At 42.4% G+C, this 13670-nt stretch overlaps 1 pseudogene; it reads left to right on the top strand.

Moving 5' to 3' along the window:
• Window positions 1-436: 436 nt before the first annotated feature.
• On the top strand, window positions 437-956 carry LOC113456997 (annotated as a pseudogene).
• Window positions 957-13670: the final 12714 nt, after the last annotated feature.

Genomic DNA, 13670 nt, shown 5'->3' with positions numbered 1-13670 from the left:
TTTATACTTAGGAACTTTGGAAATAAACTTATGTTCCATAGAAGAAGTTGTGTGTAATAGGAAATTGCAGGCTACGTAAAACTCTAACCTGGTGTAGTTTCAAGGGATTTGCGAAGAAGGGCCTCATCAAAGAATATTTGTTAATATTGGTTAGCATCAAAAAGCTTTCGTACACCTAGTAGATTTCAGACAAACAGTACCAATCACAGAGTATCCTTGTGGTGTTACCGACTTAAACAAACGCTTCCTACAGGTTGCCTTGTCTGAAAGATCCCTCTCCTAGGCATCTCCTCTTCCCTGAAGAAGCCTGTTCTCTGAAATGGATAAGCCTGAAGGTCATATGTGCTTGCCATCAACAGCTACCAGACTCAAAATGATATTCACTAAAAGTTCTGAATCCAGTTTTCCTTCATAATAAAATCCTGGAGAGAAACCGATGGCATCATGTTGTAGAGATGGGGACTCGAGTGACCCACACCATCAGGACTTCAACCTGAAGAGCAGAGTGGGAAGTCAGCAAGAGGAACCCTCCACAGCTCCCAAACACTCTTCTCCCTGTAGCCTCCAGAGTGAACAGCTGAATCGCCATCAGAAATCAAAGAAGAGATTGCGAGAAAAGATAACAAACTCTTGTCATTACTAAACGATGCATAAATGTCAATTCCAAAGATCCAGTGTCTTCATTGCAAGTAAAATATATAGAAACACAACAAAACCCAAGAGAATTCAGATTGCCTATAGGACATCACTTTGATAGGAATATCATGGATGTTCCCAAAGGAAAATTTCTGTTGTAGAAGCATTGATATTTCTCCAGGAAAGTGGACTTCTAGGAAAAATCACAAAAGAGTGCCAGTTAGAACTGAAAGACGTAAATTCCCTTCTCACATATGTACTCAACTTTCCTTGTCAAAATCTTCCCTCCTGAAGACAAGAAAACAATATGATCAAAATGAAGAAACTGCAAAACAACTTATGTGTACTTCTAATATCTGTGTTTTCTTTTTTAGCGTATTAAATTGTGTGTGTGTGTGTGTTAAAGTCCTGAAGAAACTAGGGACACAAGAGACATACCCCAACATAGTAAGGTAACTTACAGCAAGCCCATAGTCAACATTGACCTAAGTGGATAAAAACTCAAAGCATTTCCACTAAAATCAGGAACAACGCAAGGATATCCATCCCCTCAATACCTATTCAATATAGTACTTGTAGTCTTAGCTGGAGCAATAAAGTAAATCAAGGGGATACAAATGGAAAGGGAAGAAATCAAAGTATATTTATTTGTAAATTTTTTTTACATAAAAGACCACATATTTTTGCATAAAAATTCCACCAAGAAACTTCTACAGCTGATAAACACCTTCAGCAGCAAAGTAACAAGATCCAAAATCAATACAAATCAGTAGCATTCCTATGTATCAATGCTAAACATATTGAGAAAGAAATCAGGGAAACAACACCTTTCACTATGGCCTCCAAAAATAAAACAAGTAGGGGGAAACTCTAAGAAAGTGAAAGACTCATATAATAAAAACTTTAAGACACTGAAAAAAAATTCAGAAGAAGGAAAGATCCCTCATCCTCAAAGATTAGTGGGATTAATACTGTAATATAGGCATCTTACTGAAAGCAATCTACAGATTCAATGCAATCCTCATTAAAATTCCAAAATAATTCTTCACAGAAATTTAAAGGAAAAATTTTGAGCTTCATATGGAAGTGCAAAAACAACCTAGGATAGCTAAACCAATCCCGAGTAATAAAAGAACGGCTGAAGGTATCACCGCACCTGTTTGCAAATTGTCCTATGGAACTATGGAAAGAAAAACAAGCTTGGTGGTGTTATAAAAACAGACATGTTGGTAAATAGAATTGAAGATCCAGACACAAGTCCACAGATCTATGGACATCTGATTTTTGACAAAAGAATCCAAAAATATCCAATCAAGAAAAGATAGCATCCTCGATAAACGGTGCGGGTTAAACTGGATTGCTGCAATAAAAGAATGCAAATGGATCCAGTTTATAATCCTGCATGAAACTCAGCTCCAAATGGATGAAGTATCTCAACATAAGACAACACACCCTGAATCTGATAGAAGAGAAACAAGGGAATAGGCTTGAACTTATTGGTACAGGAAAGGGCTTTCTGAAAAGAACACTGATAGAGCAGGAAATGAGAACAATTGGAACATGGAACCTTATGAAGCTGAAAGCTTCTGTTTGGCAAAGGACGGCATATCTGGACAAAGTGGCAGCCTACAGAATAAAAAAAGACCTTTACCACTTACACGTCTGCTAGAGGATCAGTGTCTTGCTAAACTCTCACCAGAGAAGTTTCTTGCAGTAGATGAGAACCAACACAGAGACCCACAAATGGACAATGTGCAGAGAGTGAGAGACTTTGGAGTACTCAGTCCTAAATGAGATGTTTTCCTCAAAACCTTCCTTCAAGGCTCAAGGATCGAAGTGGAAGAAGAGGCAAAAACAAACAAACAAACAAACAAACAAAAACCCAAATCCAAAACCAAAACAAAACAAAAAACCCAAAACCCCAAAACAAAACAACAAAAAACCTGTAAGAGCCAAAGGTGGTGGATGACTCCAAGGAAAGAGTGTCTTCCGACACAACAGGACTGAGGCACATAAGAACTCAGAGAGACTGTACCAACTCTTGAGCAGACATGCAAACTGCCCCCTTCACCTTGGTCTAAGTATTAAAGATCTGACATCAATGAAAACAAGCAATTGAGGATTGAATTATCTACTGGAATGAATCCTCTTCAGGATTCCTATGTTGAAGGAATGAAAGGGACACCTAAGAAAGAAAGAAGGCTCAGCCACTGGCTCTGGCTCCTGAGGATGTGAAGTGTTGTCGAGCTAAGATATGGAGAAACCATAATGGAAAGATCTGGACCAGACTCACAATCAGGCGAGACACTAAGAACAATAATAAGATGCAGTCAAGGGTTCTGCTGTCGACAAGCTGACGTGGGTGGGAAATCTCACAAGGGCCCATGTCTAGCGGAGGAGCTATCAGCAATTAATGGCTGCTGACCGAGAGAGGGAAAATCAGTCTTCCCCAGGAACGAGCTCCCTGCTTACCTAGTGGTCGTTCCTAAAAACATACATGAACAACATTATATGGACTCAACAGTTTGATTTATGTATTTATTTACTTATTTACTTTTATGGTTATTTTGAGACAGAGTTTCTCTATGTATCTTTGAGTGTCCTGGCCAGGCTGTGCTTGAACTCTGAGATCCACCTACCCCTGTCTCCTGAGTGTTAGATTAAGTGAATATGCCTCTGCCTGGCAAAGCAGGGTGCATTTATAAGTTTTACGTGTGTGAGTGTGTGTGTGTGTGTGTGTGTGTGTGTGTGTGTGTTATAATAATACTGAAATAAAAAGAGGACATGTACTTGGGAGGTAACAAGGATGCAGGGGGACACAGGAGGAGTTGAAAGGAGAAGCAGGGAGACAATGGAAATACAGTACCAATATATTAAATTCTAAAACACATTATTAATTTTTTCACAAAAGAAGTCACTTTAAAGAACCCTGTACTCTTCTAAATCTACCTACCTGGGCACAGGTAGTGGTTTATTCACAAATAGCTCAGTCATGTGAATTTTTAAGAGAATGATGACAGTAGACCAACAGCAATGATGTCTGTTTGATGTGTGTTCAAGAATAAGCAAGTTTTGCTTAGACATGAGAGAACTTCCAAGTCAAGAGGTAAGCTTCTGTGATGTGTGGATCTCTATCAGCCATCTCCGTAGTTCATGGGAGTCCTTTAGCATGGGGACATTGGCTTCCACCACAATTAGAGACAAAGGACTTAAGAAGGCAAAACCAGGAGAGTGCACCTTGCTGGTGACTTGCTTCAGTCAATGTGTAAGTGGCGGTATCAGGAGTTTTCTCAAGTTTCTACTCTGCCTTACCCCTTAACACAAGGATTGAGGGGATGTTCACACCCCTTCTTGCTCTTGACCCTAGGATTGCATCCTCTCTGAACCTTGGTAGATCAGTTATCTCCACAGTCTCCAATGGCATCACTCAAATTTCTTTGGTGTCATAAGAACTGAGGGTTCTGCAACCAATGACATGGACCAGAGTTCTCTCCGTAAGGGAAAAGGCAAAGCAGGGAAGAGAGTCTTGTTTGAGGAGAGAACGGTGAAACGGTGTCAGGGAGGATGCGTTTCAGAGAGGAGAATCATGTTCAAAGGTATGACCGGCTTACAACTGTATGTCTGCTCCCCAGGACATCAAGGAGGTCTGCAGGGACCTAAAGATCTTAGCAATTGGCTTCTGTTCTCAATAGGATAGGAACCTACAGGAAGATTTGACCAGGGAAGTGAAGTGATCTGAGTTACATTTCAATAGGAACATCTTGGCTGTGCATTGAGAATAAACTCAGGGACGTGAGGGGAGGGGCAGGAGATCCAGTTTGGAGGCTGGAAACCTGATGGTGGTTAGGCCCTAGTCACTGGGGAGTTTACAGTAGACGTAGTATGACATGATTTGATTCTGCGGCTATTTTGAAAGTGAGACAATAATATTTTTTTAAGAAATCAGATATGTAATTTGAGAGTGAGTGTCTAGTCCAAACCTGAAGCTTAGGGCCTGAGCAATGAGAAGAATGGAATTGTTTTTCTTTGGCGTAAGGAAGACTTTAAAAGGAGCTAGCTTGAGTAGAATATTAGGATTCATGCTGAACACTAATTTGACATAGTGCAGGCATTGAACAGCAGGAAGTTCAGGCTAGTATTTAAAATTCGGATATTAGGATGAAATTAACATGGAATTAAGCATAGATTAAAAAAAGACAAGAGGACCAAGCATCAATCTCTGGGACAATGCAAGAGACTGTTAAGAAGGGACTGATTACATGGAGCAAATGCCAATCACTGATCAGCATGGAACACAAGGACCGCTCATGGTCCATTGAATTAATTATCAGAAAGACTTCAATGGCTTTGACAAGGAAGTGTCGACAGAGGTGGGAAAGTCCCTGCTCCCCACTGTCACTTACTGGAAAGAATGAAAAGTGAGAATCAGGGGCTAGCTAATAAGATACTTCCTCCAAGGTATCTGTTGAGAAGGGAAGAGGAGGAACCAAAGGGATCTGAAAGTGAAAAATAATTCGAGAAGGTCTGGTGCTTGTTTGTCTTTAGGATGATAAGAAATACCTGACAGAAACCGGGAAAAACACAAGCCGGGTGTGATAAATGAGAAAGACCGCTGGAGTAGTGGCTGCCCTTAAGTAGACAAAGCTTGAATGGAAGGGAATGGCCTCAACTAGGAGCACGGTCATGATGCAGTCTTTCCACTCAGCCCTTTTCTGAACCATTTGTCATCCCCATTGCAACACTACGTAAAATAGATTGAATGGTTTGCCCCTCAAAATGTGCTGAAGTCTCGTCCTTAAATGTGGTGACATTTGGAGATGGGGACTTAGGGAAGAGCTCACGCTGGATGGAATCGGTGCACTCATAAAAGGGACTCCAGAGAGAGAAGCATCAGTCCTTCTACCAGGTAAAGATACAGCAAATCTTAGCCACCTGCGAACCAGGAAATAGACTCATCAGGTGCCAAGTGTATAAGAACCAGAGCAGTGAACTGTAAATGTCAGCTGGTATCTAGGTGAGGTTACACATCCCTGTAGTCTCAACACTTAGGATGCTGATGCAGGAGAATGGAGAGCTTGAGACCAGCCTACACTATGCAGTGAGACTCTGTCTCTAACAGCAGCAACAATCGCATGGAAATAAGAAAGTAAATGCCTATTATTAATAATTCATGCAGCTGGTGGTATTTTGGTAAAGCAACACTCTATAGCTCTCCTTCCTCCCTTCAATAAATTGATCTTTAAAATTTACTTCACGTTTTCTCTTCTGCTTGCTTCTCCAAATTCGAGTGTGTTTATTGCCTACCTAACCCAAAACCTCTTTTCGCTGTATGCTTATCTTCACAATCGCTAGCATACACTGTTATGTCAAAGGCCACAGGCATCTCAAATATAACATTTCCCAAAACGAAGCCATCTTTCCTTCCAAATGTGCTTCTACGGGTTAGGCAGCAGAAATAGCATGGGGATGAGTATCAGACATCTTCCAGGTTCAGATTTCCATTCTTTTGGAAGCTGTTTTGTGGCAAATAGGAATTTATGACTTTTTTTGTCCTTGCTGGGTGACTTTTACTGGGGACATATGATTCACCCCAGACAGGTCACCAACAGCAAACAGAAAAAAGAAAAGAAAATAAAAATAAAAAAGAAAGAAAAGAAACTACTTCAACATGGGCAACATGGACAATGAATAATGGAAGTTGAATACCTGGAGTAACTTATAACTTACTTACCTGTAAGTCATCTTACAGGTAGCTCCACCTGAGACAGTTTCCTCTTCTCCGGCAATTGCCCTCTGACTATCTAACCTTGGGGCATGGAGGATGTTTAGGTATTTTAGTACTTTCTGAATTTATAAGTTTCCTTAGCTTCCTCATTCTCGTGAGCGTGCGAGCAAGTGAGTGAGTCTTCCATCTTCCTCCAGACTGTTTCAGTCTGGGGGGAATAACTACACCATAGTCTTTATTAAGAATTGAACTTTAGGAAGGCCAGAAAAAGGGAGATTCACATCCAGATATGAACACAAGAAGGCAATCAACTAGGTGGGGGTGGGGGTGTGATGGAGTATTGCCAGGATAAAGTGAAGGCTACAAATGGAGTCATGGAGAATCTCTGAAGTGAGGTTGCAAGAGAAAATTCTCAGAGGTCATTCTGGGACTTGCCTAAGAGCAAGAATGACTGTGTAGCTCAGGGTATGGCCAGGAGAGGGGAGGGCATGAGGAAAGAGCATCCATCTGGATCGGCGATGGGCACAATGGAGGCGGAGGGCAGGAAGGGTTACATCTGGTCTCGGATCGTGGAGAACTTGTTTATAGGGAGCTAGAGTCATAATTTTATTCTGAAACTAAAAGTTGAGTCATACAGGACATGTTAGGAAAAAGACTAATGTCTCAAATTTGCATTTGAAAAAAAATAGGCAGTAGCTACAGGACTGACCAATGCAGTTCCGACTTGGCTTGAAGAGAATCCTAATAGGGTATCACAAAGACCAGGCCCAGGGATGATGAGGCTGAACGAAGACATAAGCCAGTGAGGAGAAAGGGGAGAGAAAGCTAGGGAAGAATTACAGTACATGTTGCTGGTTCTAAGCAACATGGGCTGAAGGAATTTGAAAGCAAGAGTCCTGGTGTGTGTGCGTCCCCAGCCCTACCCAGATCAGAGAGAGCCTCACACAGCTATTGGGAGGATAAAATGAAATAATGGATGTCTGGCACATGGAATAGGCTCAGTAAACATTCTCTTCCCAGCTGCTCTCTTTTTACTGGCATCATTGCTTAGCAGTAACTGAAGCCAGAAACGCGGGAGTAATTCCAGCCCCTTCTAGCCTTTGCCCTCTAGTCCAGTATCCCAGAGTTCAAGAGCTAAGAGAGGGACAACCGGAGAGGGAAGCATTCTGGGCGGGGTGTGTGACTTGCTTCTGGCCTGAAATCATGTTTCTGGAAGAATAGGCCAAAGAGTACTCTGTTTCAAGACATGCTGTAGCCTGTGCCCTTTAGGACTTGCATAGGGGTGAGTCATGGCTACTCCTAGAACAATGGCTTCTCCATCTCTCCTGCTTCTCCTTCTTTCTTCAGGTCCATCCAGAGGCTTCTAGATTAGAAGGTTCTCACCCTTCTTCTGAGAAGGACAGGCAGGGTCTCAAAGAAACTCAGGATGACTGGCTATATGAGATGCTTATTTAACATATCAAAAACTATATCTCAGCATTTCTAGTACCTGTTATAGAGTCATCATCCAGGTTGGCCCCTACCCTAAACCTCTCCATTCCCTGAGCTTCACTTTCCTCCCCTTCCCTCCCCCCCCAGCTTCTCTTCTATATAACCTAGCTTATTTTGGCTATGTGATCTCTCAGCTCACAGGTGTTCTCTATACCCTCCAAACCCCATGGTTGGGTTTAGTCTGTTGGCCAGGTTCAACCTAGACCCTTCCAGATGGCTCTGGCTGTTCACTCCCTAATATCTACAAGAAATCTTTTGCTCAACCCATACCTAGGAACAATCATGTCCTCATTTTTTTCATTCAGCTTAGAACCTAAGCAGAGCTGAGGACGGTTCGGGATCTCTTATGGAACGGAAGCTGTATGTTGTTTTAATTTATGTGTGTGTGTGCTTGCCCGCATGTGTGAGGGTTCTCATGCACATGGGTGCATGTATGTGCTGAAGCCAAAGGTCTATGTGAGATGTTGTTCCTTAGGAACCATCTGCCTTGGTCTTTTTGTGACCTGAGATTTGCCAGTTCAGTTAGATTGCCTTGCTTGGCTTCCCCAGTGCTGGGTTCACAGTTGTCCGCCATCTTGAGCTCCATGCATGGGTTCTGGGAATCAAACTCGGGTCTTCACTGCTTGTACTTGACCCAGCGAACTACCTCTTCAGTCCCAATTGTCTCATTTTTAGAAATAGTTAAGGCCAGGAAAAGGCCAAAATATGCAGATGGAACACAGACTCATTGCGGACAAGGATGAGGGAAAAGAAAAAGAGGCAAGGGAGCTTTGGGGCAGACTCAGATGTCCTGGCCTTGGATCGACTTTGATTGCTGCTTTCCTTCAAATGGCTCCGAGCTACCTGCACCAAAAAGGATAATCTAAGACTGCGTACGCTACAGCTCAATAGAGCATGTTTTAGGCAGAGGACCAAGTAAATAGAAACTCTCCTAAGTAGATAATAAGGGTTCAATAAATTTAGACTCAAAGAGTAATGATTAATTCAAATAAGTCACCAAAGTTGCACTCACTTCTTTCTAGGTGTTTGTTCTTGTATTTTATTTTTTTGGTGTGTGTGTGGGGGGTCGGGGGGAGATCATTAAGATAGACTTACTATGTAGCCCAGGCTAGCTTTGAACTCTCAGCAATCCTTCTGTCTCAGTTTCTGGAGTACCACCATACTTGGCAATAGCTGAATTTTAATAAAGAATTCTTAATGCTGAAAAAAAAAGTTCCAAAGAAAATTCTTCAATAAGATAATCTTTTTTTTGTATGCGAAGTATTTTGCTGTAACACAGAGTGGGAATTCTCAATGATAGGGAAGGCCATGAAGACGGCTGAGAGGATTGGGGGAAGAGCACCTTGCCTGCCCCTACATTTACAAGCAATAGGAAGGAGGTTGCGCTTTTCATCCTTTCTGATTAATGCATATTAGTTGTGCAAAGTGATGGGTTTCACTGTGACAGTTTCAGACACGGATGCGACTTACTTTGGTTGTGCTCTTCCTTCCTGCTCACCTCCCTTCAATCCCCTCCTCCAGTGACTCTCAGCCTTCCTAACACTGCAACCCTTTAATACAGTTCCTCATGCTGTGGTGACCCCCAAGCATAAAATTATCTTCATTGCTACTTCAGAACTGTAATTTTCCTATTGTTACGGATTGTAATGTAAATATCTCTGTTTTCCCACGGTCCTGTAAAAGGGTCATTCCATTCCTAAAAAGGTTGAGAGCCATTGCCCTCCTCTCTTCCCCCCAACTCCTTCTTCTTCTCCAATGGTCTCCCTTCTAATTTTACATTTTTTCCTTCCTGGGAGGAAAGAAAAAACTCCATGCTTGCCTTCCTGTGTCTGGATTATTTTGCCTAGTATGTTGATTAAGGATGACTGCACTTTTAATAAAGGTGCCTTCCTCTGCCATTTCCGTCCCATTTTCATCACAGGCCTTCCTTGGATTGCAGTCCTAGCTCATCTCGGAGTCTCAGGCAGAAATAGTTGTGTTGGCCTGAGGAGGAGATGTTCACAGGACACAGCAAGAAAGGCGCCTGGCCACCAGAATGGGAACTAAGGTCATTGTCAGACTGACATCTGATTCTCACTCACGTGGGAGGATCACCCAGACGTTGAGCACCTTGCTTGCCTTGTGTCAACCAATCAGGCATGTGCCAGAGAACTAAAAATGCCTTCATTCTGCCACTCGTGTCTGTCAGTGCTTGGGGAACCACCTGCATGTCTTTGGAAGGGATGCTCCCCCTCTGTGTTGTTTCCTCAGAACCTCTCCAATCTTGCAGTAGGGAAGCATCTTGAGTTCCTTCCTAATCCAGTCCCATCTCTTCCCCATTTATTTTATGGGCCTTTCTAATAACTAATTTCTTTCTAAGCAACTCAAAACTTCAAACGTCAAAGTCTTGATTTTAATTCATCATCATGTTTCATTCCCATTGAGCAAATCGAGGCCCCCTACTAAAGTATGGAATAGCATCTGTCCTGGAGGTTGGAGACATGAAGAGTAGCTGCTTTCTACTTGACCTACCACTGTCCTGCTAGGCAGGACCGGAGTGGTGACTTGCTCTTCCAGCAGCACTGCCTGACATGGCCAGTCTTCTCCACCCCTCCCCAGCTGTGGCAAAGGAAGAGTGAGCCTCCTGACCAATGTGCTGGGGAGTGGGTACCAAATAATAACAGCAGTGGTCTTCTCTCGTCTGTAGCTCAGGGGCAGCAGCGGCTAGGTGTCACTAATATGCTACTCACTGAATTTTTCCCACCTCTGCTGCCAACTCCAACTGAACCCTCCTTCGTAACCCTTGACTCCATATTTCCCGGACACAACCCTTCTGGGGCATTCTGAATCCTTCCTTTTCCCACTCCCAACACTGACAAAACACATGACTCAGCCTGTTAATTGCTTCTTTCCAACCAACAAGGTAGCTAGCCACCTGCAGCTGCTGAGGTCCTGCTCCCGCCTATAGGGCTGATGAAAGGGTCCCATTTCCTTTGAAGTTCAGAAACAGCTAACTTTTACTGTGTGCTTAGTGTTGACTGCAATTAGGTCCGTTAGTCCATCAGTGGAAACGAAGGAGCAAGTAGGCAGCGGCTAGTGAGGGACCAGCTACCTCTGAACCCAGGCTCACTTAGAACCTGCCGCCGCACTGAGCTCTGCTTTAAACAGAGTCCTTGGCTCTCTTCCCCTTTCCTCCCAACCTGTTCTGTTTGGAATTACAGAGGACTCAATGGCCAGGGACAGCAAAGGTGACTTAGTAGTCCAAAGGCTTGAAGTTTTCTTGGAAGTTCTTTTGTTTACCTTGTCGAGTGGACCTGCAACATCAAGGAAACATGCGGAGATGCACAGGAGGGCAGGCAGCAGATGGCTGCGCTCCGCTGCACAAGTCCTTCATTTCTGTCCCTTGAAGTCTGTAGGGATACAACATTAATTTTGAGCCAAGCACCCTTTTTATTCTAAAATTCCAATGTCCACATTGCAGAGCATTTGGGGGCACAAAAAGGTTAAAGTAAAAATGAATCTTACATATATTCTTACTTCCTGCAAATGGCCTGAATTAATATTTGTGGGGATTCCTCCTAGAGCCATATGTGTGTGTGTGTGTATACATACATATATATACACACACACATATATATATATATATACACACATACACAAATATATATGTGTGTGTTTCTAGGTGGAATGTCTGTGATAGAGAAAGAAATTTATCCAGATACTCATGAAATACTTTAATAAACAGTTTATTTCTCTGCAATTGCCCATGTTTCAAATGCATCTACATTTTGTAGCACATATTATTGTACAACACAATGGTGCTAATGATGTCACTCATGCATGCATGTCACCGTTATTTCGTTCCCTCTGTTTTCTTCTCCTGTCCTTCATTCTTCCTCTTCCCAAACAGTGGCCACCCTCACATTTAGACAGTATCAGTTTCTTTAATGGCAGAAAATTTTCAATTAAAAGCAATTCATTTAACCATTTCTTAAAGATAAGCTATTGGGATTTCCTAATTGATTTCAATGATAAGCAATGCCATCTCTCTTTATATCCTCAAGATCATTTACCAGAACTGGAAACGCTGGGCTACAGGTATAAATTCAATGGCTTTACGTTTGGTATATGGTTGGTTAGCTAAATAAAATGTGGAGTTTGTGATAAATGGGTCCTTGCTAGTTTTTTGTAAATGGATAGAGCTCTTCTGATAAATTATCACATTGATATGAATGAATAAATCTTTCAAAACTTGAAAAGCAAACAGCTGGAAAGTGTATCCACCTTTATGTGATAGTGGGTATTTGAGGGCTTCATAAACCTCAGGAGAATTTGACATGATTGAAAATATGGTCTTTAGAAACACAGAAAAAAATTCTCCCTAAAATAAGAAATTTCACATAAGAGAGAGAGGAGCCAGAGAATATGTACTACAGAGTGAATGCTGAATGAGAAGAGATTCTTCAGTCCTTGACTGGTTGATTACCTTCTAAAAGCTTTTAAAGATGTCAGCTTCCTGAGGTTTTTGTGTCCTGGGCTGCATTTAACAAACCAGGTTAAATGCGGATGATGATGATGATGGTCATGAAGAACACTGGCTTTGATGTCTCACTACACTTCGCCTTCAGTGGTTAGGGAGCAGATTATCCGCTCCCTCAGCTGCCGAGACCTTTCTTTTCTTTCCTCTTCCTAATAGTTAAGTAGATTTATGCTCATTTAAGATGTCCTTAGGACCCAGACAAAATGTGGGCAGAAGTCATGAAGGAATATAAACCCAACCCTAAATGAAGCCCATTATCTGTTTGGCATGGGCAACAGTGATTAAATGGTACCTATTGCCCTGAAGGCACACAGCTGGGTGCCAAAGAGATAAATCAACTTAGGCAACTTCAGGCCTAGCACAGGATGCTTTGAGACAAGGCATGGGATCAACAGCAGTGTGTTTAGAGAGTGTAGTCTACAGATTTCAAATGGGGTTCACACCCAGGCAGATATTAGACCGCCTATGAAAATCCACCATGCTCCATGGACGAGACAGGGACAGAGACTCTCAGAGGGATTCAATGCCTCTTTCAGTATCACTCATACCGTGAACAACAGTGTATTCTGAGAGCAATGCTGGTGAATACCTTCCAGTGTCCTGTCGTCCCCCCACCCAGTGATAAAATTGGATAGAGTACTGTCATGTGCTAGGTCCTCCACTAGACAGTAGAGGATATAAACGAAGAACAGACCTTTTCATTAAAGAGCTCATGACATATGGAGAGGGCAGATAGAACTGGAGCTGGCAGGACGGCTCAGCAGCTAACCACAGGGGCGACTATGGCAGAGGACCTGAGTTGGGCTCCCGGCAACCACATTGAGCAGCTCACACTGCTTGTAGCTCCAGCACAGATGCCTCTGGCCTCTACTGGCACCTATACACACGTACATATCCACTGATAATAGCCACAATTAAAAATAAAACAAACCTTTAAAAAAAAGAAATTGAAGCTATAATACTGAGTCTGTCTGATAAGGAAGAAGTCACATGTCAGTGATTTTGAAAGGCTCCAAACCTTTATGTCTTCCTCCAGTTCCATTATTATTATTATTATTATTATTATTATTATTATTATTATTATTATTAATTATTTTGAGACAGGGTTGCTCTGTGTAGCCCTGATTGTCCTGGGACTCAGTCTGTAGACCAGGCTGGCTTCAGATCTGCCTGCATTTGCCTCCAGAGTACTGGGATGAAGTGTGTGCACCACCACTGCCGGGGTTCCCACTCCTACTTTAAGTGCCATAAGTACAGAGAATTCCTTTGAACGTTTAGAGAGTTGAGAATGCAGGCTTT

Source organism: Microtus ochrogaster, chromosome 17, assembly GCF_000317375.1.
Source record: "Microtus ochrogaster isolate Prairie Vole_2 chromosome 17, MicOch1.0, whole genome shotgun sequence".
Taxonomy (NCBI): Eukaryota; Metazoa; Chordata; class Mammalia; order Rodentia; family Cricetidae; genus Microtus; species Microtus ochrogaster.
Note: the sequence above shows the minus strand (reverse complement) of the source record. Positions and strands in the feature narration are given on the sequence as shown.